A 23,757-nucleotide genomic window follows, 5' to 3' on the forward strand; every position below is an offset into this window, starting at 1 on the left:
CGGTACGGAAGGACAGTGTGAGTGCGCCCTGAAAGGTCAAAAGTCAACTGATTTGAGCTTTGAGTGCAGCGGCAGAGAGGGATTCTGAGCGGTGCGCGTCGCTACATTGGTGCTAATGCCTCCTCCATAGGGAATGAATGAAAGAGCCGGCGCAAATCGTTTTAACTGCGGATCATGTGTCGGGGCCTTTACACAACAATCAGCCTGATGTTGTTAATTCAGCTGTCACATGTATTTAATAAAGACTGCAAAGGTTTTAGGAGTAACAGCGGTTGTCACAGTCGTTTTGTTCATAGCGTTGGGCCGTGGTATCTGAGTTTTTCATGGTGCAGAAAGGCCGATAAAGAGCATATGATATTTAATAAGTCCGTCCAACTTGTGAGCTTGTGAGAGGATGTGCCTGGTGTTCCCCGCAACATGTCCCAAATGCCCCTCCATGTGGGACTTAATGGTCCTTGAGGCGTCTGCACTAATGCCTGCGGTAGTCTCAGTGTTAACAGCTGAGTCCCTGAGGGAAAGGATGGAGCGCTGTGTCCAGTCCAAGTTCCCAGGATGCATCAAGACGAGCCTCACCTCATCTGACTGCTGTCTGCAGGAGGGGTGGGGTTGTGTGTGTGTGTGTGTGTGTGTGTGTGTGTGTGTGGGGTGTGTGGGGGGGGAACGTTATCCCTGAGGGACTTTAAAGACAGAAAAAATCCTTGAGCTGTGGCCAAAGTGAACACAAGATCCAGTGAAATGGTCCAGTTGGCACAGGAACAGGGAGCAGCAGCGTAGCGCTAGATTGATGGCGGTAACCTTCACCGCCCCAGATCAATAGCTTAGCGCTCTCCCTCCATCAGCCGCATTAAGCAGTCAGACGCTGATGAATCCACCGCAACATCATAATTAGCCTTTAGATTATGGAAATCCCCTCAGACAACAAACAATGGCTCCCCGAAGCACCTTTTACCAGCATTATCAACAACTGAGGCTGAAACCAGCGTTAATCTGAGCTCTTTAAGCTTTACTCACACACACACACACACACACACACACACACACACACACACACACACACACACACACACACACACACACACACACACACACACACACACACACACACACACACACACACACACACACACACACACACACACACACACACACACACACGCTTTGTGTGTTCACTGCAGGAATTCAGCATCAGTGTTAGCGGATGATATTACGGATTCATAAGATATATAGAAATTGATCCACATCCTACTGGCATCTCTAATTCCTTCCCTTTATACATTCTCTTATTGTCGTCTTACTGTCGTCATAGTAACAGTGCTACGTCTGAGTTTGCACACTTCTGTTTCGTCCACCTGTTACTTTGAGTGGACGGTGGAAATTAAATGGTCAAAATGTTGAGGAGGCCTCTGGGAAGACCCAGGACCAGGTGGAGAGATTAGATCTCCACACTGGCCTGGGAACGCCTCAGGATCCCCCAGTTAGAGCTGGTTAATGTGGCCCGGGAAAGGGAAGTTTGGGGTCCCCTGCTGGAGCTGCTGCGCCCGAGACCTGATCCCGGATAAGAGGCTGAAGATGAGATGAGGAAATGTTGAGTGTGCACTATTTGCCCATTTTCTACTGGACCAGCAAGCGCTCCATGTTGTTCAACTGTTTACTGTTTTAATGAAGAACATAGTTGAAATACAGTCGCGTGTGTCTTCCAGGGTACTTGTCTCAGTTTGTCGGTTTGATTTAATTAATTTGCTGCAGTTACTGTAAACACACTTTTTACTGTTTAACTGTTTACTTTTAAAGAGTGTTTATCAGAGATATTCAGAGTTTGATTTAATCAAGACGACAGAGTTAAACGCTCTTTGGTTTAATGTTGACTTGTGTTGTTTACTTCACCAGTCGTCGCATGTTGTGAGAGGTTGATTTAATTTGATATAGAGTTAAACACACTTTATATTAGTTACTTATACTGTTATGTTTACATTTGTTGCAAAGATAATACTTGAAGTGCAGGATGAACATCTTAAGGTCTGTTGATATTGAAGGTTATTGTTATGATGAACAACAGAGGTTGAACCCAAAAGCACGACTCGACTCAGGAGATTCAGATAAAGGTGATATTTATTGTGAAAGTACCACAGTGCAGGAAGAAATAATGGCGTGTAAGGAGGGGTCCCGGGGTCCCACGAGGAGTGCTGGTGGTGCTGGGTGAAAACGTGGTGATCTCCCTGGTAATGGCGGAGCCGCGTTTCAACTCGCGCTGCGTCGTGCAGGTCGGAAGCTTTCCCAAGATGGAGGTCGGGTGGCTGCAGTGACCGGCAGTGGCAGAAGAAGAACAGGCATGAAGCAAGCAGGCAGGATTAACTGGACAGAGGAATCAACAGGTTAGAAATGCTACACAAGCGAAACACTCAAGAGATACTAGAGGCCAGTGTCAAATGAGGACCCGCTCAGGCTGAGAGTATGAACTGGCAACGAGTGGTTATATGGAGAGGTTGATTAGTGGGATGAGATGCACCTGGTTCCACCTGTTAGAGAGAGAAGACCTGTGGAGTCTGCATGTTGTCCCCGTGTCTGCGTGGGTTTTCTCCGGGTTCTCCGGTTTCCTCCCACAGTCCAAAGACGTGCAGGTGTTCGGTTCATTGATGACTCTAAATCACCCGTAGGTGTGAATGGTTGTCTGTCTCTGTTCGTCTCTATGTGTCCTGTGATAGACTGGCGTCCTGTCCAGGGTGGACCCCGCCTCACGTCCGATGTCAGCTGGGATCGGCTCAGCCCCCCGCAACCCGATAGAGACAAGAGGCTGAAGATGAAGATGAATGAATGTACAAGTGCCTGCCTGTTCTACTGATTTTAACTGTCTTGTGAAAACTGCTCAGAAAAACCCAAATTCTTTGACAAAAAGCAACTTTTTTTAACAGTAACGCAAAAGTGACTTTCCCTGGGAACTAGTTACTTTAATAACAGAGTAATTCAGATACTAACTCAGTTACTTTTTAGAACAAGTAGTGAGTAACTTTAACTCATTACTTAGTTACAGTTCAGGTTACCAACACTGGTCTTCATCCGCGTTCAGTTGCACGTAGATAACCAAGCTAACGTTAGCTAGCTAGTGCTACCAGCTCTGTGTCACTGCAGCAGACGATGCCAGCAGCTGGACCACCGGCTCACCTGAAACCCATCGAACGACTCATGTCAGGTGCATTTTCTGTGTGGTGGTCAGCACTGTCGCCTCACAGTGAGAGGGTTGCTGGTTCAAATCCCTCTGTGGAGTTTGCATGTTGTCCCCGTGTCTGCGTGGGTTTTCTCTGGGTTCTCCGGTTTCCTCCCACAGTCCAAAGACGTGCAGGTGTTCGGTTCATTGATGACTCTAAATCACCCGTAGGTGTGAATGGTTGTCTGTCTCTGTTCGTCTCTATGTGTCCTGTGATAGGCTGGCGTCCTGTCCAGGGTGGACCCCGCCTCACGCCCGATGTCAGCTGGGATCGGCTCCAGCCCCCCACGACCCCGACAGGGACAAGAGGCTGAAGATGGACGTCTTTAGCATATAGCTTAGCGCAGTGCTTAGCGTCTCTTATCCAAACATAGTTGGTCTGGTTTCAAAAAACCAAAATGGCGTCAGCACAAAAGCCAATCTCCCGGCTTCAGAACGGTCGTCCACAGACCAACAGGTGACGTCACGGTGGCTACGTCCGTCTCTGAGATGCAGTCTCTGACATTTGGGTTCAAATGTGGACAAAGGAGCGCTCGTCTGCAAAGACGGAGTTATTAAACCGTTCAGTTTCTCACCAACATGTGTTGAATGCATTTTATGTGTCATAAAACATTTGCAGAACCTGAATCATGTGAAATAGTTTGAATCCATGTTTGTTTGTTTGTTTGTTAGCAGTCCTCCGTGTTCCTTCGACCACCTGTCGATCCGCGGGACCATCAGCAGGAAGTGCCCGGAGCAAACAAACGTTACGCAGCGATCTCTGTTGTTTTATGTCACATCTCTCCGTATGTCTCCCTCTCAGAGCAGCTGTGCTTCCCGAGGTGTACATTAAAAAACAATCAAAGCATGTTTGACACAGAACGACATCAGGACGAAGCAACAGAAACACGTGTTGACACTGAACGCAGCCCGTCATGGATCACACCTGCAGCGCCACGAAACAGCGACATCCCAAAAACACCTGAACTTGGTTGTTTGTGTGTAATTTGGTGGAGAATCAACGAGAATGCATCCAGTTTATTTGACATAGTTTTTAATGTGAGGGACGTTGCGTTCCTCCCTAGGGAGGTGTTCCAGGCACGTCCAGCTGGGAGGAGGCCTCGGGGGAAGACCCAGGACCAGGTGGAGAGATTAGATCTCCACACTGGCCTGGGAACGCCTCAGGATCCCCCAGGCAAAGGCAAAGGTCTCGATCTACCGATCAATCTTGGTCCCTACCCTCACCTGTGGTCATGAAAGCTGGGTCAGGACCTAAACAACCAGGTCGCAGGGGGCTGGAGTCTCCCTTAGAGAGAGGGGGAGAAGTTCAGCATCCGTGAGGAACTCGGAGTAGAGCCGCTGCTCCTTTGCGTTGAAAGGAGCCAGTTGAGGTGGTTCAGGATCATCTGGTGAGGATGAACCCTGGGCGCCTCCCTAGGGAGGTGTTCCAGGCACGTCCAGCTGGGAGGAGGCCTCGGGGAAGACCCAGGACCAGGTGGAGAGATTAGATCTCCTTGAAAGGGAAGTTTGGGGTCCCCTGCTGGGGCTGCTGCACCCGAGACCCGACCCTGGATAAGAGGCTGAAGATGAGAAGTTGCATTCTGCAGAGGTGCGTCTGTAGAGGTTGCTTGTGTGTAATTGGGTGGAGCATCATGTACCCAGTTTATTTGTCAGTGTTTTTAATGTGAGGGAAGTTCTGCAGAGGTGCGTCTGTAATGGAGTGAAGCAGTGAGTCTATTTAAAGGGAGGAGAGAGTGGAGGAACAGATAAGGGGATGTGTGTGTGTGTGTGTGTGTGGGGGGGGGGGTGATGCCTAAGTAAATGCTCTAATGGAAGAGAGACATCTGAAATAAGGCGGCACGCTGTCATGTAGATACAACTCCGACTAAGTAGTGTGTTTGCTTATTAGCCCGCAGCAGATGAGGAGACGCTAACGCGATGCTTTGTTCCGTGCCGCTTCGCCGGGAAGCCTCGTTTTTTTAGACACGACTTCCCGATAACAGGAGAAAAAAGCCTCTCCAAGGCACGGCAGAGTGTTTCTGAACTAATGAGGAGAAAGAGATGTGTTTCACTCAGCTAGAATTAAAACACCCACCCACAGTGTTACGGACTGTACAGGAGACAGAGAGGAGGTGGAGGAGGAGGAGGCACATCAGGAAAAACACGCAGAGGACCAGAGACCAGACGGTAGCATATGCATTAAGTAACAAAGCTGCTCTTTAAGAGACCGCCGTGAGGAAGGAGGAGAGGTGGGGTGCAGCGTTGGAGTGAAGCTGGTGGAGGAGCAGCTCTTCTGACGCTGACCCTCAGGAGGAGTCGACCTGCTGGTGGCGTCGTTCCCTTCCTCCCCTCCTCAGCTGCTGATCATAAGGGCGCCCTCCCACTGTGCGTCCGTCCCGTGCCCCGTGCTTTAGGGTCCTTGTCCCCCCCTCCAGGCCCGTTTGTACTCACTCTACCTTTCAGCACTTTTACTGTGAACAAAATACCAATAAAAGCTTCTTGTTCCAGCAGGAGTGGGATCTGAAACTGAGGAGGAATAAATTACGTTAGCATTTAGCTACAGGTGGCAGAGTCTCATCTCATCTCATCTTCAGCCTCTGATCTGGGGTCGGGTCTCAGGGGCAGCAGCTCCAGCAGGGGACCCCAAACTTCCTTTTCCCGGGCCACATTAACCAGCTCTAACTGGGGGATCCTGAGGCGTTCCCAGGCCAGTGTGGAGATCTAATCTCTCCACCTGGTCCTGGCTCTTCCCCGAGGCCTCCTCCCAGCTGGACGTGCCTGGAACACGGAGGCGCCCAGGGTTCATCCTTACCAGATGATCCTGAACAAAAAACACACTCGTTCTCTTTTAAAGACCTCTCTCGTGTCGCTCCTCCATCCTTCCTCCCCCTCGTGTGACTGTGTCATGGCTTCCTTTACGGTTCCTCACATATGAGGTCATTCTGATGACATCTGAAGTCAGGGAAAGCTCAGAAGACACTTAGGGCGCATTCACACTGTCCTTTCCGCACCGCGCCAAAACAGGTTTTTCGGGTCAAGCCTAGTTCGTTTGACCAGTGTGAGTGCAACTGCTCCGCGTCTAACTGCGGCCAGCTGGCCGTCCACGGCCCGTCTGAGAGAGGTGGGCTTTTAGGGACAAGGACCCTAAAGCACGGGGCATGGGACGGTCGCACAGTGGGAGGGCGCCCTCATAGCTGCTGGCAGTCCCAACACAAACTCTATTGTTCTCGCTGTAGTCATGATTCAGACGCAGCTTGTCGGGGTTGATCTTTACGTACGGCGTCACCTGAGGAGAAGGAAATGTCTTCTTTACAGAAAGCACACGGCGGTGGATCCACGGTGACGGACCGCAGGCTCAGTGGGCTGTACGTGCACACGGAGACACTTTAAAAAAGACTAAATGAGAAGCAGGAAGCTCCAGTTTGTGAGTCATCAGCTGCAGCAGCGTGATGTTTGGAATAAAAGATAATTACAATCATTTGCACGTTCCCATTCTGCTGCGGCCGAAAGAGGACGAGGACGTGTTTTATTGAGCTTTTTATTTTGTCTTTGTCCCCTCACTAATTCCCTCCTTCTCTCATCTTCTTTCATCTGTTCGTCCACTGTAGGCTCAGCGGTTTCTAAGTTTAGATTCATAATTGCCCCTCGCACCAAACAGGATTCCAGTTCTGACGTCAGCGACACGTGTGCTGCCTCTGCCACTGCTCTGAACAGTCAGGACCCATAATCAAGCTGCAGCTTTTCACTATGTTTGGATTTGGACTTGATCAAGAGTCCAGCGTATGGATGGATCACTAAACGACCTGCCGGGCCCAGGCCCAGAGGCCCATAAGGTCAGGGGCCCTGAGTCATAAAATGTTGCAGAAAAAAACAACGAAGAGGAAAGAACTGACTTTGAGGACGCAAAATGACACAAAAGACCACATAGAGACAACAATTGTCACGGGAGGTGATGGGGAATACACAGAGATTGGACCCAAATGCAGACACGGAACTCAAGAAACAGTTTTAACAGATTTAATAAACTAACTTAAAAGGGTGCAGAGAACAAAAGGGAAAACACGGAGAGAACTGAGACAAACTGGGCACGGGGAATGAGCACAGGAGGAAGGTATGCAGGGAGACATGATGATTAAAAATAGATGCAAAACCAGCACAAAAAGATGTGAAATGACTGAAAATAGATGCAAAACCACCACAAAAAGATGTAAAATGACTAAAAATAGATGCAAAATGACTAAAAATAGACGAAAACCAGCACAAAAAGATGCAAAATGACTGAAAATAGATGCAAAACCACCACAAAAAGATGTAAAATGACTAAAAATAGATGCAAAATGACTAAAAATAGACGCAAAACCAGCACAAAAAGATGCAAAATGACTAAAAATAGATGCAAAACCACCACAAAAAGATCTGAAATGACTTAAAATGACTCCAAGAGGCTTCATCAGTTCATGTACGCATCTGACCAGCCTGGTCCTGGTCCTGGTCCTGGTCCAGTCCCAGCCTGGTCCTGGTCCTGATGAAGCCTCTTGGATGAGAACTGACACGTCAATAATTATTTTCAACATTTTCAAAACAACACACTTGAACAAGATGAGATCATGTGGGGTTCTGTTTTAAATTCTCTGCACATCAGAGTGAGTCGGGCTTCTTCTTTAACACTGATCTGAAATCTGAGGGCTAAACACCTTTGAATACAAGTATCTGCAGTTTTGTTGTTAATTAGAAAACCAGCGGAGCTCCTGGAGTGGAAACGGTGCCACAGCTCAAAGGACAGAGGAAGGAACTCGTGCAGGGGAATCATTCTGCAGGAGGAGGTGGACGCTGCGTTCTCCAGGCAGTGGTTCCCCCGCACTCGCTGTGTTTTTAGTCCCAGTTGGAAGCGAACCAGTAAAAAGCATCACCTTTACTGTAACAAGGCCAATGTCTAAATAATGCATCAGTGATTTGTTTCATCATCAGTGGTGAGTTGAGTTAGTTTAGGGAGGTGAGGCGGTTCTGGGGTCTTATTCTTCGCCGGCGGGCCCCTGGGCCACTTTACGTCCTGTTTAGCTGTTTTGGATGTTTTTGCAATTGTTTTTGTATCTATGTGATTTTTTTCATCTTTTTGTGCTGGTTTTGCATCTTTTTTTAGTCTTTTTGCATCTTTTTGTGGTGGTTTTGCATCTATTTTTAGTCATTTTGCATCTTTTTGTGGTGGTTTTGCATCCATTTTTAGTCATTTTGCATCTTTTTGTGGTGGTTTTGCATCTTTTTGTGGTGGTTTTGCATCTATTTTTAGTCATATTGCATCTTTTTGTGCTGGTTTTGCATCTTTTTTTAGTCATTTTGCATCTTTTTGTGGTGGTTTTGCATCTATTTTTAGTCATTTTGCATCTTTTTGTGGTGGTTTTGCATCTTTTTTAGTCATTTTGCATCTTTTTGTGCTGGTTTTGCATCTATTTTTAGTCATTTTGCACCTTTTTGTGGTGGTTTTGCATCTATTTTTAGTCATTTTGCATCTTTTTGTGGTGGTTTTACATCTATTTTTAGTCATTTTGCATCTTTTTGTGGTGGTTTTGCATCTATTTTTAGTCATTTTGCATCTTTTTGTGCTGGTTTTGCATCTATTTTTAGTCATTTTGCACCTTTTTGTGGTGGTTTTGCATCTATTTTTAGTCATTTTGCATCTTTTTGTGGTGGTTTTACATCTATTTTTAGTCATTTTGCATCTTTTTGTGGTGGTTTTGCATCTATTTTTAGTCATTTTGCATCTTTTTGTGGTGGTTTTGAGAGAAAGAACCTGCAGTCGTGCACAGCGCACTAATCAAACGAAGCGTCTCCTCCAAATGCTCAGAACATTAGAGAGCATGTCACAGTCTCCCTTCCATCAGCAAACACTTTGTGTTTGTAAGCTTTGGACGGCCGTCAGCCTGCAGATCATCCGCCTCCACGCTGCAGAACTGGCCATCTGGACCAGTGGGAGGAGTGACAGTGACCTGAAGGCGTGCACGCTGCTGAAGGCTGACCAGTGTCGGCCTCTTCTTGTGGGAGACACGTCCAAAAAGAGTGTGAGAGTAAGAGAAGTCTCAACAGGCTGCAGAGCTGAGCACTTTTCCCATGATGGGATCAGCAGGTTTTAGGTGGAGTGGACCCTGGTGAGGATTGACGCCTGAGTGGATTCATTACAGGACGCCTGGATCCCCACGTTGAGCTCCTCTATTGGTTTGCACTATCAAAGCTCCACCTTCGAACCCTGGGCAGCATCCGTGTGCTGTGAAGCAGCGACGCTGTGAGCAGCTGCGGACAGAGGCCCCGCAGAACTGGGCAGAACTGGACAGTCGTACGCTGCTGTTAGGGACCATCCACACAAACGCATGTGTAAAGTCTGGTTCCTTTGACCAGTGTGATTGCAACCGTACCACGTCTAGGAGCGGCTTTAGTAAAGCACGTTTGCACGTGTACGAGCACGAGTGTGCACACGTGTATAAGCACGAGGCCTACGACGGTTCTGAGGTCATTTCCTGTGCGCCTGTTGGGACGTAGAAAAAAGAAGGAGGGACCATGCGCGGACATTTCAAACAATGGCGGTGAAAGGTTCACGTTGGTGTGATGTGGAGGTGGAGTGTTTACTGCAGATTTGGTCGATGAAAAGATTCAAAAACAGTCGACAAGACGCACAAAAACTCCGAGGTCTACGGAAAGATCTGGAAACAAAGCCACGCATCGCCATGACGTCATCAATGCGTGTGACGTGTTACGGCGTGATGACGTATAGGCAGCAAGAAGCATTCCCCGAGGCCCAGGTAGTGTGAGTACAAACGGGCCTGGAGGGGGGGACAAGGACCCTAAAGCACGGGGCACGGGACGGACGCACAGTGGGAGGGCGCCCTATGGGGATCTAGGCACAATCACACTCGACCCAGATGATCCGTGCCGTGTTCTAGGGTGATTGTCCCCCCTCCCTTATACGTCATCACCCCTTGGAGACTTTTGTTCAACTGTTTTCGAACATTTCATCGACCAAATCTGCAGTAAACACTCCACCTCTGCAAACCGTCTGGCGCATCTTTTTAAAGGTCTGTTGCAGGAACAGTTGTCTATAAATACACATCATCATCATCGTGGTCGTTGCTCGCTCCTACACGTGCGCACGCTCGTGCTCGTTAGTTGGTAGAATTTTGAAAAAGCAGACACAGCAAAAAAGAGGAGAAGAAAAAGTCTAAAGCCTTGTTAACTGTGATGTATGATGAATGTTGCAGTGTGAATTAGTAAAGACCTGAATCAGTCGTAGTCGTGGTAACGAGACACTGTTTAGACATTACCTGCCCGTCCTGACGCAGCCTTAGGCCCAGCCTGGATTATTTATATTCTGTGTAACTGTACGTGTGCGTGCTGACTACATTTTGTATTAATAAAAGTATTTTCTGTAATGTGTGTGTTGGTCAGCGCTGGTAGAAATCAGCCCTTTGCGTTTAATGAACCTGCAGCTGCTGAACAGACATGAACACATATTTGTTATGGATCGTCAGGGAGGAGGACCCAAAAGCCGGAGACTGAGTGAATGAACACAGGAGTTTATTAACAAAGTCCAAAAATTAACAGAAAGAGTCCAAAAGGGATTAACACAAGGTGTCCGCGTAGGCAGGCGGATGGAGGCAGGCGGCTGGAGGCTGGAGGCGACCGAGCTGACGAGGAGGACAAAAACAAAGTTAGGGCAAGATAATCTTCAAATGTTAACGAGTTACCAAGACGCAGAGAACGCTGCCGACAAGCTCTACCGATGAGACGGACTCATCTGGCACAGGAGTGGAGTCAGAGCTTCTTATGGAGCAGGTGATCAGGTGGAGATGGGAACCAGGTGTGCCTCGTTGTGCTTGTCTGAGTGGATCAGCCCCGCCTCCTGCCGCTCTCCACACTGAATGTAAAAACACAGAAACGAGCAGGGTGAACACAAACATACGTCCCCGGATAAAGCGGGGCAGCCCGAGCCATAAAGATTTTCATTGTTTGGTAAACAACAAACATAAATGTAACATAGTGTCAAGGAAAGTGGAATTTAAATCTGCAAAGTGAGACGTGGTCCTGTGTTGGTTTGTGCGAGGGGCCTCATGGTTGGAATCTGCAGGGGGCCCCAGATAATTGAGCTACGCCACTGCGTTTGATGTGCACGTTTCATATTTAAGTATCTATTATTGTTCATTCATGACCCAAAGCGCTACCGCACCGTTGTGATGAACAGAGAGCTGAGGAAGGCAAAGCTCTGGATCCACCGCTCAGTCCTGGTTCCTACCCTCACCTGTGGTCATGAAGGCTGGGTCAGGACCCAAAGAACCAGGTCCAGGTCAGGACCCAAAGAACCAGGTCGAGGTCCAAGCGTGTGAAATGTGTTTCCTCAGGAGGGGGTCTGGAGTCTCCCTTAGAGAGAGGGGGAGAAGTTCAGCATCCGTGAGGAACTCGGAGTAGAGCCGCTGCTCCTTTGTGTTGAAAGGAGCCAGTTGAGGTGGTTCAGGATCATCTGGTAAGGATGAACCCTGGGCGCCTCCCTAGGGAGGTGTTCCAGGCACGTCCAGCTGGGAGGAGGCCTCGGGGAAGACCCAGGACCAGGTGGAGGGATTAGATCTCCACACTGGCCTGGGAACGCCTCAGGATCCCCCAGTTAGAGCTGGTTAATGTGGCCCGGGAAAGGGAAGTTTGGGGTCCCCTGCTAAAGCTGCTGCCCCTGAGACCCGACCCCATATAAGCGGCTGAAGATGAGATGAGATGAGAGTATTGTTCACTGCAAAACAAGCTGTAAATGTGCAGAATTACAGCAGCGAGAGGATCGTTTCCATAAGACGCACGAGTAAAACATGATCTACCTCGTCCCTTTACTGCACGTCCTCCTGTCTCTCCCCCAGATTAACGACTTTTAATCATGACCTCATAATAAATACGTAAACAGTCACAAAGCACGTACATATAACTTTTTAACACAGCGATGAATAACCACTGAATAGCGCTCTTTAACGGGACGCAGCAGCCACTCATGCAAAGACGACGTGTGTGTGGATATTTACAGCGTCTGCACCATTAACTCTCCGCATGTTGCTGTAAACCATCGACGTGGTCACACCTCAATCATCAGTTATTATTAAACAGCAGAGGGACGATCAATGAGTCATGTTGAAACGGATTTTATGGTCATTAACAGGGAGACGACGACTCAAAAGGTAATAAAAATGACGAGATTCATCACTTATTAATCATTTATACAGGGAATTAAGCGTGCATGTGACTTTAACCTGCAGAAATCATTACAAACAACCTCAATTGTCTCCTACACATGCTCCCCCCCTCCCCCTCCTCCTCCTCCTGGTGGTTTCCCCTGCGGCTCCCACGCTGCTCTGAAGCTCGCCGCGTAAACCTCCTTAATAAACCTTCACGTGCGGCGCCCCGGTTTTAATGACTGGCTGTGAATCCCGACACACCCTGAAGGTGGAAGCAGAGGTGTTGGAAGTTCACGTCTCATATTCAGAGGTGAAGCAGGAGTCACGATAACACGTTAGCATTTAGAGCGCTCCGCGGACGCTTTCATCGGCGCTGCTATATCACACTTTAATGGACGCCCTGCAGCCGATCAGGGCGGAGTGTTGTGAAGTCCTGATAACCTTTCTGTGAAAGCGCTGCGCGTGGATGTTGTCCCCTCGCCTGGTTATTGTGAGGGTTGAAAGGAAGCACTTTTCTTTTATGCAGAGCTTCTCGGGGGTCCTTTGATTTTTTTTTTGTCCTTTTTCCCCCACATGGATTTTCTGAGAGCTGTTCATCGTCTTTCCGTCATCGCCGTGGCGTTACCACCGCTGCGTCCGTCCGCTGTGAGGGAGCAGAAAGGTCACGGCTGCGGTTCCCCACCGGATCTCTGCGTGGGAGCTCTGCCCGGACCCACTCTCGCTCTGTTGTTGGCCTCTTTTCACACAATGACGACGCAGCGGCGCCCGCACCGCCACGGAAATGTCAAAACGTCTTCTCCACATGTGTGGGTGAGCGCGGGCGGGAGATGTGTGAAGAGAGGCACGAAGACGAGTACAGAGACAGTCTGACGGACAGTTCAGGAACACAGAGGAGGCGGGGGGGCACAGTCTGGGACCGGGTCCTGGATGTCGTCTACCAAGAACCCACCCGGGGGATCTCTGAGATCCCATCAGCTTGTGGTTGAAGTAATGACGCCTTCTGGTGAAGCTGCTCCTCCCTGCAGCTTTCCCCATCCACTCGCAACACCACCTGTTGCAGCTGCATTGCATGCTGGTCTTTTTTTCTGTCCCTGGTTGTGGATAATGTCACAAAGACACGGACCCAAATAGACGTTGGGTGGGAACCAACTTAGATGGATCGAGCTGAGCTGATTCATGAAAATGAAAACACGCAGACAAATTCATTAATCGTTGAAAAACTTGACTTGATTTATTTATTTCCCTCCTGGTTTTTTCTGTTTTCAGTGATGTGAATAAATGAATCAATGTGTCACTCAGAGTAACATCTCATTGTTACCCATGTGTCTGTGGTGTCTTGGCTTACAAAACGAAAAGCGTCTTTCAAGTCTCTGGAAAACTTGGAGAACCTCCGGCCTAAATGAGAGATATTGAAATTAAGGACCTGCAGTGGACTCAGCCCGGTCCACTTGACATCAGGTCGGTGCATATCCGTGTTTCTGAGGCTGTCGGCTGTTCTCATGTCTCATTCTGCTCCTGGGTCTCTGCCTATCCTTAACAGAAACATGAACCTGAAAGGCTGCTTTTAAAACTAATAACTGCATTAACGAATATATCACATTTATATACATACAATGTATCAGGGCTTGCTCCCACTGTGCCTCCGTCCCGTGCCCCAGCACGTGTCACGGCTAAAGACTGGTTCCTTTGACCAGTGTGAGTGCAACCGCACCACGTCTAGGAGCGGCACGCTTGCCGGCCACGGCCCGTTTGGGAGAGGTGGGCTTTAGTAAAGCACGTTTGCACGTGTACGAGCACGAGCGTGCGCACGTGTACGAGCACGAGGCCTACGGCGGCTCTGAGGTCATTTCCTGTGCGCCTGTTGGGACGTAGAAAAAAGAAGGAGGGACCATGCACGGACATTTCAAACAATGGCGGCGAAAGGTTCACGTTGGTGTGATGCGGAGGTGGAGTGTTTACTGCAGATTTGGTCGATGAAAAGATTCAAAAACAGTCGACAAGACGCACAAAAACTCCGAGGTCTACGGAAAGATCTGGAAACAAAGCCACGCATCGCCATGACGTCATCAATGCGTGTGACGTGTTACGGCGTGATGACGTATAGGCAGCAAGAAGCATTCTCCGAGGCCCGGGTAGTGTGAGTACAAACGGGCCTGGAGGGGGGGACAAGGACCCTAAAGCACGGGACACGGGACGGAGGAAAAGTGGGAGTGCGCCCTTAATCTCCATCCTAATCTCAGTCACAGTGTTGTTTTTTATGACAAATGAAAGAATCAAATGTGCATCCATGGGTTCCTCGCCCTCGCTGAATTGTATTTATTTGACGCAGGAAGTTATTGTAAACAAACATGATTGGGTTAATAAATGTGCCTCGTTAGCACCAACTCCTGCAGAGGCTAATAATAACTTCACTGTAACGGCGTGTGGCTGTTCGCCCTGATCCCTTATATACATAAAAAGGTGGCGGTGTCGTCCACATGTTTGCACCTCACCTCATTTAAAGCGGTGCCGTAACAGAGACAGAGGGGAGACACTATCTGCTCGGCCTCTGGGTGCTTTCCACCCTTTGCAGGAGCTTTGAGAGTAACATGGTTTCTTTCGTCTTATTCGTGCAGATTTAGTTGCAGCACGATGCTTTTGTGAGTTTGTCCGTGAGGGTTTGAAAGTGATGCAGCCTCCAGGTAAACTTATCTCAACGTCCCTGTGAAACTCGTAGTGTCTTTAGCGTCTTTACTGTGACGTATTTCCCAATGAAAGTGAATATTTGAGCACTTCACTTCAAACCCTTTGCATTTCGTTGAGTTTAGCTCAGAGGTTAGCACGACAGAGAGCTACAGAGCCGAGATCAGGAGGGTTTGAGGGACTCTTTGAGGAGCCATTAGCTGAACGCTGGTCGTCTGAGCGGTACGTGCCGCTGCCTGAGGAGCAGCTTGGCACAGAGACAGAAAACACAGATGTCTGTCTCGAGCAGGGCTCCGCAATTAACTTGGAATCGGGGCCGGTTGATGAAAATTATCCAAATCGAGGTGCCGGAAGAATATGAGCATCACATTATTTGGATACAGTGATATAGGAGTGAATATATTGTCTTTATTGTATCAATGTAAATAGTAGCAATAGGCCTCAAAGTGCAACAACCCTGTCTGTGTTTACATCCCTCTGAGAGCGGACGCAGCCAGTGCCTGTTACACAACGTGGTCTCATGGGAGGGCGTATAAATAGCACGCCACTTTTCATGACTTGCATGACTTTTCGCGTGCATGTCTACGCATATTAAGCTTTTCGCGTGTCATTTAACGCCCGTAGTTCCCCAGGGTTAGGGTTAGGGTTAGGGTCTGGGTTAGGGTCAGGGTCAGGGTAAGGGTTAGGGTTGGGGTTAGGGTTAGGGTTGGGGTTAGGATCTGGGTTAGGGGTTAGGGTCAGGGTTAGGGCATTTCACGCCCATTATTTCAGCCATCCTTCACATGAAATATTGATTTAAAAACAACCCTCTGACAGAAAGCTCCACCACTTGCTACAATGCAAGTCAATTGAGACTACATGGCGTGAAATGACACGCAAAAATCATGAATTATACGCGAGATGGCCTGAGAGAAATAGCGTCATTCACACGCCTTTTGGTGAGACCAGGCTGTGTGACAAGATCCACTAAGTCACTGCACGGCTGCAGACTCAGCACCCTGAGGCGTTTATGATCATCTCTGGGGACTTTAATCACGCACCTTGGATTCTACTTTGGCTGCTTTTCACCAGGTTGCAGACTGTCCCACCAGAAACAACAGGACGATTGATCTCCTCTGTGCTAATGTAAAGGATGCATACAGGGCGACTCCCCTCCCAGCAAGTCTCACACCTCACCAGGATTTACGCTGAGACAGTTGTGATGAGATAGATAGAGAGGACAGTGACCATGAATGACTTTTTCACATAGGCTTCTACATAACATTGCCAAACAGTGATTGGTTCAAAAAGCTTGTTGGGACATCCCCAATTTTATTCTTAGGGCCTTCCATCCCACATAGACACTTCCACACTCACTTCCACACTTCAAGAGAAAAACCTCCCTCCTCAGGTTACCCTCTCTGACTCTCTGTGTCTTAGGGCGCACTCACACTGTGCCTCCGTACCGTGCCCAAACAGGTTTCACGGCTAAAGTCTGGTTCCTTTGACCAGTGTGAGTGCAACCGCACCGCGCCTAGGAGCGGCACGCTTGCCGTCCACGGCCCGTTTGGGAGAGGTGGGCTTTAGTAAAGCACGTTTGCACGTGTACGGGCACGAGCGTGCGCACGTGTACGAGCACGAGACTTACGGCGGTTCTGAGGTCATTTCCTGTGCGCCTGTTGGGACGTAGAAAAAAGAAGGAGGGACCATGCGCGGACATTTCAAACAATGGCGGTGAAAGGTTCACGTTGGTGTGATGCAGAGGTGGAGTGTTTACTGCAGATTTGGTCGATGAAAAGATTCAAAAACAGTCGACAAGACGCACAAAAACTCTGAGGTCTACGGAAAGATCTGGAAACAAAGCCACGCATCGCCATGACGTCATCAATGCGTTTGACGTGTTACGGCGTGATGACGTATAGGCAGCAAGAAGCATTCTCCGAGGCCCAGGTAGTGTGAGTACAAACGGGCCTGGAGGGGGGGACAAGGACCCTAAAGCACGGGACACGGGGCGGAGGCACAGTGGGAGGGCGCCCTTACTCTCCCATTCCTTTAGAATCAGGTTTCCTTCTACCAACTCTATTGTAGTACTTATTATATAAAAGCTAAATTAATTCCATATGTGCTCAATGAACAGTTGTAAACTTTAATCATATTGTGACAAAAATAAACACTTTATGAAACTGCGTAAGACATCAAACTGAACTCTGCACGGACGTAATAATGTTCCTGTTGAGTCTCAAGAATATTAAACATTTGCATCCTCGAGCTGTAATTTAGCTTTTAGCACATTTTGACAGCGTCGTCCTCCTGTTTGAGTTCTGGTCTGCTTCACCTCCATTATCCTATTCTCTCCATCTGTCACTCATCACACAGTGAACCCCGCCTGTCTGAGGGGCTGCAGTGATCTTTGGCCGTGGTGAGTCGAGCTAAAAGCTTTGCTTATCGTGGTCCGTATCATTACCCGCAGTAATAATGACCCGTCAGATCGTTATGAAGGCCGGGCGGCACTTAAACATAGAGCAGCGGATGTAATGGACAGCAGCAGAACGCCATGATGTCAATAATAACTGACGTAATGCTTCACTGTCGGGGGCAAATATAATAAAGAGACCTTCTTGCAACGGGATCAATGACCCCTCCCTGCTGCAGGCACCTTTGCTCAGATCACCGCCTTTGTTTTTTAACTTAGCTTCAAACCTTGAAAGTGTCTGACTGCATCTTCAGTGGTGTTGCTGTCACCACATCACGCCCCTCCCCTGCCTAACACCCCCACTTCCTTTTTTTTACTTTTGTTACAGATCGTCAGGGAGGAGGACCCAAAAGCGGGAGACAGAGTGAATGAACACAGGAGTTTATTAACAAACAAAAAAAAATGAACAGAACAGTGAGAGGGTTCCTGGTTTGAATCCCGGCTGGGGCCCTTCTGTGTGGAGTTTGCATGTTGTCCCCGTGTCTGCGTGGGTTTTCTCCGGGTTCTCCGGTTTCCTCCCACAGTCCAAAGACGTGCAGGTGTTGGGTTCATTGATGACTCTAAATCACCCGTAGGTGTGAATGGTTGTCTGTCTCTGTTCGTCTCTATGTGTCCTGTGATAGACTGGCGTCCTGTCCAGGGTGGACCCCGCCTCACGCCCGATGTCAGCTGGGATCGGCTCCAGCCCCCCCCCCGCAACCCCGACCCCGGGATAAGCGGTTGAAGATGAATGAAATGAATGAAAGCTCAAAAGGGATTAACACAAGGTGTCCGCGTAGGCAGGCGGCTGGAGGCGAGCGCGTGGCAGGCAGGGCGGTGAGGCACCGAGCTGACGAGGAGGACAAAAACAGAGTTTGTGCGAGATTATCTTCAAATGTTAACGAGTTGTCGAGACGCAGAGAACGCTGGCGACTAGCTCTAGCGATGACACCGAATGATCTGGCCCAGGAGTGGAGTCAGAGCTTCTTATGGAGCAGGTGATCAAGTGGAGATGGGAACCAGGTGTGGCTCGTTGCGCTTGCCTGAGCGGATCAGCCCCGCCTCCTGGTGCTCTCCACACTGAAATTAAAAACACAGAAACGAGCAGGGTGCACACAATTTGCATGCATGACAATTTTCCTACGAATAACTGGCCGAACATAGATGGTTTAGCTGAACATATTTATCGCACACATCGAGAATGTCTTCGTCACATTTTCACATTTGTTTTCCAACTCTGCGTCTGATGAACTCGTAGACCGACGTTAGCTCAGAAACGTACCGTTTTGGTAATCGTTCATGCAACGCAAACATTTCAGAACACGAGTGCAACTGACAGCTAACAGCGCGAGCAACGTAGAGGCATATCTCTGCGTTAGGAGGGAGGCCGTCTCTCCAGAGGGAGTCCGTCTCTCCAGAGGGAGGCCGTGTCTCCAGAGGGAGGCCGTCTCTCCTGAGGGAGGTCGTCTCTCCAGAGTGAGGCCGTCTCTCCTGAGGCAGGCCGTCTCTCCAGAGGGAGTCCGTCTCTCCAGAGGGAGTCCGTCTCTCCAGAGGGAGTCCGTCTCTCCAGAGGGAAGTCGTCTCTCCAGAAGGAGTCCGTCTCTCCAGAGGGAGGCCGTCTCTCCAGAGGGAGGCCGTCTCTCCAGAGGGAGGCCGTGTCTCCAGAGGGAGGCCGTCTCTCCAGAGGGAGGCCGTGTCTCCAGAGGGAGGCCGTCTCTCCAGAGGGAGGCCGTCTCTCCAGAGGGAGGTCGTCTCTCCTGAGGGAGGTCGTGTCTCCAGAGGGAGGCCGTCCCTCCAGAGGGAGGCCGTCTCTCCAGAGGAAGGTCGTCTCTCCTGAGGGAGGCCGTCTCTCCAGAGGGAGGCCGTGTCTCCGGAGGGAGGCAGTCTTTCCAAAGGGAGGCAGTCTCTCCAGAGGGAGGCCGTCTCTCCAGACGGAGGTCGTCTCTCCAGAGGGAGGCCGTCTCTATAGAGGGAGGCCGTCTCTCCAGAGGGAGGCCGTCTCTCCAGACGGAGGTCGTCTCTCCAGAGGGAGGCCGTCTCTATAGAGGGAGGCCGTCTCTCCAGAGGGAGGCCGTCTCTCCAGAGGGAGGCCGTCTCTCCAGAGGGAGGCCGTCTCTCCAGAGGGAGGCCGTCTCTCCAGAGGGAGGCAGTCTCTCCAGAGGGAGGCCGTCTCTCCAGAGGGAGGCAGTCTCTCCAGAGACACAATAGAAAAAGAAATGCTAAAAAATGCATTTAATCCCCCAGATTTCGCCACTGTTGCTGTAATGCTGGTCGGGGTTTAAGCATCTCGTTTTATTCCCCTCGGGCCGTGAAACGCCTCTGCCAGTTCTGTATCTTAATCCTGCAAACAGTGTGTATGTGTAGACAAAGTGCACTGAATCAATGTTCTTTAACAGATACCAGAGTCTGCAGGAGACACACAGGCTCACCACGTGCACACATGTACACAAACAACAGTGCTGAGTAATGCTGCACTATTTATACAACCTCTTATTTCTCCAGCACAGTTCCACTGAGACCAGCTTCATTATGGAGGAAGGAGCCGCAGCAGCAGAGACACTCCGTCTTCGCTCAGTAAACAGGGTATTATTGCTGTTTTACAAACTGGGGGATGTGTGTGGGCCAGTGTGCTGCAGCAACAGGTCTGAAGCTCTGCAGCGTGCTACAGACAAACCTGCTGTTCAAAGGGAAAACGTAACATCCAGTTCTTCCTTTTGATTCTAATTTGCATGATTGGGATGATCAAATATATCAAGAACAAAGAATTCTTATAGTATACGTTATAGTTTCACCCGTTTTCGTACATATAACGGAAAGTGATGCACAGATATTTGTGTGTATTCCACGTAATTACAGTGAAAGCATGTGACGTGGTGTAGGATGGCGAGGCGCCACGTAGGGAGACAGCCCAGGGGTGTGGCTGCCAGGCATAACAAAGGACTTTTAGCGAAGGGAGCAAGGTTCAATTCCCATCCATAGTGAACCAACACACACCCTCTTTACTGATCTTCACCTAGTGATTTTCATGCCCCACCCTAACGTCACCTTTGGTTCGCTAAAATCATTCTTGTAACATTTCTGTTTGTGCATTGTGGCACCTCGCTTGAGCGTATATTTTCTGTGCATTACTTTACATAGGTCAGGACCGAAAGAACCAGGTCCAGGTCCAAGCGTGTGAAATGTGTTTCCTCAGGAGGGGGTCTGGAGTCTCCCTTAGAGAGAGGGGGAGAAGTTCAGCATCCGTGAGGAACTCGGAGCAGAGCCGCTGCTCCTTTGCGTTGAAAGGAGCCAGTTGAGGTGGTTCAGGATCATCTGGTCTGGATGAACCCTGGGCGCCTCCCTAGGGAGGTGTTCCAGGCACGTCCAGCTGGGAGGAGGCCTCGGGGAAGACCCAGGGCCAGGTGGAGAGATTAGATCTCCACACTGGCCTGGGAACGCCTCAGGATCCCCCAGTTAGAGCTGGTTAATGTGGCCCGGGAAAGGGAAGTTTGGGGTTCCCTGCTGGAGCTGCTGCCCCCGAGACCTGACCCCGGATAAGAGGCTGAAGATGAGATGAGATGAGATTGTTGCACTTCCGCTTTCGCATATTTTGACATCCGGTCCGTGAGCTTGTGTCTTTTCATACACTTTACTTCACATAGAATTTGCTACGAACTTATGTAGATATATTCATCTATAACAAACATAATGATAATCATTTATTCATCTTCAGCCTCTTGTCCCTGTCGGGGTCTCGGGGGGCTGGAGCCGATCCCAGCTGACATCGGGCGTGAGGCGGGGTCCACCCTGGACAGGACGCCAGTCTATCACAGGACACATAGAGACGAACAGAGACAGACAACCATTCACACCTACGGGTGATTTAGAGTCATCAATGAACCCAACACCTGCACGTCTTTGGACTGTGGGAGGAAACCGGAGAACCCGGAGAAAACCCACGCAGACACGGGGACAACATGCAAACTCCACACAGAAGAACTAACCACCACTCCACCGTGCCGCCCCAACATAATGATAGATTTTGGTAAATTAATCGTAAAATCTGAATCCACATCTCATGATCAAGCAGACGTCAGAATCCTGCTGTTGTCGTGATGTAACGCCTTTTCAAAACATGTCCAGACCCAAACCTCGTGTTTCGACAACGAAGTGAGCGTAAACGTTCATCGATCGCTGTTTGTTTTGTTCAACGGACCGTTCAAACCCAGGAAACCGTATTTTAAAAGTGTTACGTCAGACCTAACTGCTCCATAGAGGCCGTCTGTGTGTGTGTCACACAGCAGAGGTTTAGTGTTTTGCAGGTATATTTTGGTCGGCTGTGCTTTTCTTATTATTCCTGATGTCGTGTGTGTATCCGTTCATCTGCTTTAATACTGACTACATTTGGTAAAAGACTTTAGCTTCTCTCTGTTGTTGTTTTTTATGGACTTCCAATTTGGGACATTTGAATCTTTCATTTGTTTTAGATATTGTCCTGTGCCGCTCTGAGCGTCTCCAACACAAAGTTTTAAGCAGATTTGATCTTTCTCAGCTCTTTGTTTGTTTTTAAAGATTGAGGCCAAACTCTCCCTGGGTTTAAATTAATCATTTACTGTTGTCGCTGCTCCCGTGGGTTGCCATGCATCGCTCTCCCTTCTATGAACTAGATTTACAGAATAAATTGTTGCAAAAAGGTCCTAGACCCCCCTAAAACTGGGTGGTGCCATCCGCTCAACCTCTTTACACAAACAGAGGGCGGCTGTGGCTCAGTGGAAGAGTGGGTCGTCCTCCTTTTGAGTAATCGGTGGTTCAATCCCCAGCTACCCCGGTCCCCGTGTCGAAGTGTCCTTGGGCAAGACAATGAACCCAGAATTGCTCCACTTGCTGCGCATGGGTGTGTAGATTTTGTGTGAATGATTAGATTCGATTAGATGGTCTGTAGATGTCCAGGGTCATTCTGGTTCATCTCATCTCATCTTCAGCCTCTTATCCGGGGTACGGTCTCGTGGGCAGCAGCTCCACCAGAGGACCCCAAACTTCCCTTTCCCGGGCCACATTCACCAGCTCTAACTGGGGGATCCTGAGGCGTTCCCAGGCCAGTGTGGAGATCTAATCTCTCCACCTGGTCCTGGGTCTTCCCCGAGGCCTCCTCCCAGCTGGACGTGCCTGGAACACCTCCCTAGGGAGGCGCCCAGGGTTCATCCTTACCAGATGATCCTGAACCACCTCAACTGGCTCCTTTCAACGCAAAGGAGCAGCGGCTCTACTCCGAGTTCCTCACGGATGCTGAACTTCTCCCCCTCTCTCTAAGGGAGACTCCAGACCCCCTCCTGAGGAAACACATTTCACACGCTTGGACCTGACCCAGCTTTCATGACCACAGGTGAGGGTAGGAACCAGGACTGAGCGGTAGATCCAGAGCTTTGCCTTCCTCAGCTCTCTTTTCATCACAACGGTGCGGTAGAGCGACTGCAGCACGAGATCCTCAGCCCACCGAACTGCAACCCCTCCCCACCACGTTCAACACTGACGTCACTAATGTCAACATTTTATTTAAACATTCATATCACGTTCTCAACAGATGCTGCCACCGTCTTCACTCATCATCAGCGGGTTTGTTTCAAGTGCACTTCTGTTTTTTCCATATTGTGCATCAGCGCTGATGCACAGCGGGCCTCTGGTGTGTCTCTGAGCGCAGACGCCGCTCAATCTTTACTTTCTGACTTCTTCTCTCTCTGGGAGTTTGTTCTGTATGAATCCCAAAGACTGAAGATGAAGAAAGGAGCGCTGCAGTGTTCAGTGTGTGGAAGGAAGTGTCCTTTTCCCTCTGGTGTTCGTTCCAGTTTATAAGAGTCAGTAAAATACTCGACCAGAAGCCAAAAGTCCCTTTACAAAATATACAGACAGATCCAAAGACACATACAGTCGGTCCAGTGATCACAGCTGTTCCTTGCTGCATTGAAACAAATGTTTATCTTGTTCTTAGACCACCGTGGTGCTTCTCCTGACCGTGGTGCTTCTCCAGACCGTGGTGCTTCTCCTGACCGTGGTGCTTCTCCAGACCGTGGCCTGATCCCGCTAGGTCTGATTTCCAAGGACCGTCTCTACGAGTGTTGGGTCACGGCCCTTGAACCGTAATCAACGCAGATTGTAAAAGATGATTTGATTACAGCGACCACACTTCCTGAGAGTGGACAGACAAAAGTGCAGGCTCTCAGGAGGGTATGACGATTGCTTTAGTGGGTGCAATTATATGCAATTGTATGAAGACAAGAGACACATCCAATGAA

The 23,757-nt window shown here is 49.3% G+C and overlaps 1 protein-coding gene across 1 annotated transcript in view; it reads left to right on the top strand.

The window, feature by feature from the left end:
- Nucleotides 1-2,733: 2,733 nt before the first annotated feature.
- Nucleotides 2,734-23,757, top strand: part of LOC310966441 (C-type isolectin Sp-CL4-like) — a 301,712-nt gene continuing 280,688 nt past the window's right edge. The window contains exon 1 of the mRNA XM_083940170.1: nucleotides 2,734-2,743. The gene's annotated coding sequence lies outside the window, so the exon portion shown is untranslated. The remainder of the gene's footprint in view (nucleotides 2,744-23,757) is intronic.

Source organism: Echiichthys vipera (assembly GCF_963691815.1).
Source record: "Echiichthys vipera genome assembly, chromosome: 1".
Taxonomy (NCBI): Eukaryota; Metazoa; Chordata; class Actinopteri; order Perciformes; family Trachinidae; genus Echiichthys; species Echiichthys vipera.